This window comes from Triticum urartu, chromosome 1, assembly GCF_003073215.2.
Source record: "Triticum urartu cultivar G1812 chromosome 1, Tu2.1, whole genome shotgun sequence".
NCBI lineage: Eukaryota > Viridiplantae > Streptophyta > Magnoliopsida > Poales > Poaceae > Triticum > Triticum urartu.
Genome location: NC_053022.1, coordinates 1,088,311 through 1,094,310, shown reverse-complemented (window position 1 = coordinate 1,094,310; position 6,000 = coordinate 1,088,311).

Below are 6,000 nucleotides of genomic sequence, written 5' to 3'. Positions count from 1 at the left end.
ATTGGTGGAATAGTTGTTGTATTGCTTGAGCCTCATGGGTATATATATAGAAGTACATGATTATCTTGGAATACAAGGCAAGCTAGAATAATATTCTGCGCTATCCTAGCTTTCCTAATAATCACGATAGTCAACAACGGTCTCAATCACTTGAGGGAATACACTAAGAAAAAAAATGGAGAGAACAAAGCAATGGCATTCTCGTTGACAAGATCCTGAAGAAATTAGCCGGAATTTCCCTGAAGTGACGACACACCATAAAGGGGGGATATGGCTATTTACAAAAAAAAATTGCTGCACATATGGAAGGTTAATCTTTACTAATAAAGATCACAGTAGTTCAAAACTCATCCGAGTTGCTTAATCTGTTGTCGGGTCAGCTGCTGTGTGCGCTCACTGCAGCACATGTGTGAGGTCTAAGATTCTCTCATTTGGTTTTCTTTTCTTTTGGAGTGATTGCTAAATTGTAAGTTTATACTAAAAATTCATAAGAACAAACTCAAAAAAACTAAGATTAATGGAAGCCAGACCAGGCACCAGACCAGACACATGCGGGGGTGAGGCTGTCATCATCAAAGAGAGGCATAATTTTTCGGGGGAAGGTTCTCCGCTCAGGCGGGGGGATTGTAGCGCCAGAACATACCAGATTTCTGCATGTGTCCAGTATAGCGAGTCAATTTGGTTAAAAAAAAACACTCTGCAAAGTTGTACAAGATATTTTAGTTTGTTTGCATCCTGCTTACACTTGTGAACACAATCACAAAGATTATTGCGGAGGTGCTTTCCATTTGGCTATGCACACACATGAACACCCTCATCTCCAACATTTAAAGTGTCTTTATCATACGGAGAAGAATACATGACAAAGACGATAATCATGAAATGGCAAAATATACAGATTCAACAAAGATTATTTTTTGCACACAAAAAAGCAAAGTTCTTTCTTTGCTCTTATAAATCGATTGACCTAATTAGTATGTTTTTTTTTCTTTTGAGAAATATCTATCCAAATGGAACTAGAGAAGTACTCCCTTCATTCCACAGTGTAGTGCCTATAGAGATTTTTTGTGAAAGTCAAACTTTGCTAACTTTGACCAAGTGTATAGAGAAAACTTCTACATCTACAATACCAAACATGTACATTCTGAAAATATAACTCATGATGTATCCAATGATGTCTATTTGGTATTCAAAATGTACCTACTTTTCTCTATAAATATGGTCAAAGTTTGTAATGTTTGACTTTTGCAAAAATCTATAGGCACTACATTATGAAATAGAAGGAGTATAACGTGGAACCACGATGGTGTGTCCGGGAGAAGAGAAATATGATATCGTGAAACATGAAGGCAAGCAACAGCTGAACTTATTTGTAGCACGCAGACGCAAAGTCATGGCATGGGCGGCTGTGGCAAACTTCGTGGAGAGAGCCTGCTTCGCTGCTTCCTTAGCAAAATCCTGTTTGCTGCACGGTGTTGAGTTCATTTTAGTTCCGCAATAGAAAGTTCAATCATTGTTGATGCATGTCAGACTTTTCTACGTCTGCTTGCCATCATAAAATGAAGGCCATCCATATCTGATCATGAATGCCTGGTCTGATTTAGAAGATAAGACTGGTCTGTTTTTTTTACAGGAGACTATGATGAAAGGACGATGGCAAATAAATCATACGTCAAAAAAGGACCACCCAATAATTCTAGCTAGATACGGTCAGGGTGGTACTTACAACTAATGCATGTACTACTATTTCCACGGATCCATTGTTCGCACACAAAAGAAGAAAAATCTTCAAATAATTTTTTTTCCATGTGATGCTGATAGGAGCCTCTCTACCGCACCCTTGGATGCTACTTCCTCGAGTCAAGTCGTACCCTGGTGAGTGCTGACCACCGTGTCACATATCATGTTCTACGTGAATTCATCTTGGTAAGTAGTCCTAGTGGATTTTTGTCTTCCTTCCTTTTTCGAGAAGGAGGGTTAAACCTCCTGACCTCGGCATCTATGGATGCATACAATCATAAAATTACTAAAATTTGTGTGAGGCAATAACGTCGAAGCCATCAACAAGCCCAATAATTCTAGCTAGGTATTGTGGTTCTGCAATTGTCACTGGAATGAGGCTAATCATGAGATGGAGATATATATAAATTGATATATGAATTATGGGTTTTTCTTATTCTTTTGAGAAATATCTATCCAAATATTTGAACTAGAGAAGGACAACGAAATCACCATTCATGGTGGTGTGTTCAAGGGAAGATAAATAATCTGAAACACAAAGGCAATCAGCAGCTAGACTTATCCGATCATCGAGACAGCCATGGCGCCCATGGGCGGCAGCAAATGGAAAGAGAACTATCTGATTGTGAAAAATGAACTGTAGCACACAAACACAAAGCCATGGCCATGGGCAGCAGCAAATGGAAAGATAACTTATCCGATCGTGAAAAATGAAGAGTAGCACGCAAATACAAGGCCATGGCCATGGGCGGCAGCGGCAACTTCGTTGAGAGAGAGTTTTCATGGGAATCAGTTCATTTAGGTTCCAAGACATGCCTCGAAGTCTAAACCTACTGCTACCGGTCGATTTTTTGCCATTTGATTCCCTGGCCGCGGTCCTTGACTCTAGATGCATCCCGACTTCTCTCCATTTGCTTGCAACCATAGAGTGACGGAGGCCATCCATACATGATCATGAAAGCTTGGTCCGATTGAGGTGATAAGACTGACCCCCATGAGACGACGATGACAAGTAAAAACACATCAACGGTCGCCAGTCGTGCACGGGTCAGCCAATAATTCTAGCTAGATAAAATGGTCCTACAACTAATGTGTGTACTATTTCCAAGCATCCAATGCTCCCATACAAAAGAAGAAAAATTTCCACATAAAGTTTTCAACATGATGCTGATTTTTTTGGAAGATATACTATGATGCTGATAGGAGCGCTCAACCTCACCCTCGGATGCTACTTCCTCGAGTCAAGTGGTACCCTGGTGAGTGGTGACCACCATGTCACATGTCATGTTCTACATCAATACGTCTTGGTAAGTAGCTCTAGTGGATGTTTTTCTTGAATTAATTAATTAATTCGTTTTTGAGAAGCAGGGTTACACATCTTGGTTTGTGCATATATGGACGCATACAACCATACAATTATTTAAAGAGCTGACGCAACAAGGACAAAGTCGTCAACAAACAAAATAAATTAGAAGACTGATAAATTCTACATGTACTGCTACCAGTTAGCACACATTGTGGTAATTGGCAATAGATTGAAGGTTCTGTTTGCAGTCATCGACTATAGGGGCAGCTCGACTTCTCTCCACCACAACTGAAGGAGGACAGCCATAAATGAATGATATGCTTGATCCAGGAGATAAGACCCGTCCATGATGAGACGATGACTACGAGTAAAAACACATCGAGGCTACCCGGCCCGGTCCTTAGATTTCAAGGGCCCGGGCTGAGATTAGAATATTGGGGCCCTTAAAAAATTTCAAATATTCTTAGATATGAAGTCATTGGCAATGATATCAATGGAATGAGATTAAAGACATGGTTTCCCCAAAATTGTGTCGTCGCGTCGGCCGATGGATGTTCTGTATTGTCCTACCGGCGCGTCCACATGGGGTCGGTGATGGGGTGTCATTGGCTAGGGTGCACGAGGGATCAAGTGTTTGTCGCAGACAACTATGGGGGAAGGGTGTCACATGAGAGATCAAGCCAATTGTGGCCTCACGAGGTGGCCGACGGCAAACTATCTTTTTGGTATGCAGAAATATGTTCTACAAAAAGAAAGCTTTATGACAAAACAATTACAATCATCAATACGAACATATTATGGCCAAAGTAGGATATCCAAAAATACAGATCACTAAACAAAGCGGATAGTTTCATCATGGACGAGAGTAATGAATTTGTATTTGTGCAAAGAAGCCAACACGAGAGTACCGAATGTGTCATAGCTATCGCCATGGTGTGCACATGTGCCGCTATATATCTTGTCATTGTCCATGCATGTGTGCCGACTCTGCCACCATATTTAGTTTGCTAGGTTTTTTTTTTGTGATATTAGTTTGCTAGGTTAAGCTCGTTGCACGACAACATGTTCCGCCTCGGCAAGCAACAAGCATGCAAAAATATATAAAAAAAATCCTTCAATTGATTCTTAGTTCCATCCTTGTTTTTGAGCGATTCCTTAATTCCATCTTACTACTAATATTTTTAGCATAATTCCTTTTTTAAGAACTAATTACTTCTTTTAGACAACCTTTTATTCTAGAAAAAACTTTTGAGAATGAATCAGTGCGCTTCATGCCCACAGCCTTGGTGTGGCCCATTACTAAACCATCCATGTTTTATGTAAAGAAAGAAAGGGCCCAAGGCAAAATTTTGTTATTATTCTTTGTTTCATTTTTTTCATTCAACAAGGGGCTGCCACCAGCAAAACTTTTTTGTGCTATTTTTTATTACCTGATCAATATAACATATTTATTTTATAGACTTGTGGCCTGTATATCAATATTTTTGAACTGCAATTGCACGCCTAAACCGAGTTACAGCTATAGTGCATCCCACACTCAACAGAAAGGAAATCCATTGGCTCCATGGGGTGCAACTACAGGCACCGCGACATGCATGCAATTGCATGCTATGCATCCCACACTCAACTGCCGGTTGTTTTTTGTTTTAATTTTTTTTATGGTGGATGGGATTAAAAAATATCCTATCAGTTGCACGTCGACCCTTCGAGTACGACTGAAGCGCCAGAACTTGTGTGCAACTACAAAAACCCCACTTAACCAATGGTTCTTTTAATATTATTTCATTTTTCATCACGGACACTTTTTTTTCTACATTTCCATTCTGTTGCACACTAGTCTCTGCACGTGCAATTGCAAACACGGCGGCACACACAGAATTGCACACACGGCACCCCCGCACCATTGCAACCGCAGCAACAAGGGTACCTCTAGGGATTATTTTATATTTTATGTTTAATATTATTTTTTCACCGCATGTTTTGGTCCTGGAATTTTTTTTATTTTCTGTTTTTCACTTGACATTGCAAGCTTGAAACTATGTCTACAAATGCTATAAAGGATAATGCGCTCTTTAAAACTATGATTACAATACGAACTTTTTCTGAAATCCATGGTGAATATTTTTTAAAATACATGATGAACAGATTTTAATGTGCGATGAACATTTTTCTGAAATGCATAGTGTCCATTTCTAATACTTGGTGAATATTTCAAACAAAAAAAATCCAAATTTCAAGAACATGGGGTTTTTGGAAAAATGTTCCAGATATCCTGAAATGTTCGCCGATTAAAAACAATGTTCATATTTTGAAAAACAAAATATTCACGTATTTGAAAAATGTTCAAAAATTAAAAAAACAAATTAAATAATGGTTCACGAATTTTTCAAAAAATAATCTTATCCTGAATTACATAAGAAGTACAACCCTTCAAATTATGATCGCCGATTCAAAGTGTTCATAGATTTAAAAAAATATCAAGAAATTCAATATATATTCACTGATTCACAAAATGTTCGCTGATTAAAAAAAATGTTCATCGATTCAAAAAATGTTCATTGATTCAAAACAAAAATGTTCTTAAATTGAAAAAATGGCACTGATGATTAAATTTTTCATCGATTAAAAAACATTCCTAAATTTACAAAATGTTCGCAATTTAAGAAGAAATGTTTTCAAAACATTTAAAAATAGCTGCTAATTTTAAAATGCTCATGGTTTCAGAAAAAAAAGTTCATAAATTTAAGAATTGTTAATAATCTCAAAAATATTATGTGAACCTGAAAAATATGTTCGCAAAAGTGAAAAAGAAAAAGAAAGAAAAATAGAAAATGGAAGAGAAAAATAAAAAAAAAATGATGAAATTTTAAAAATGTGAAATTAAAACTATTAAAAGAAAATAAGAACTATAAAATAAAGAAAAATCAGTACAATGAAAGGAAAAAAATTGGTTC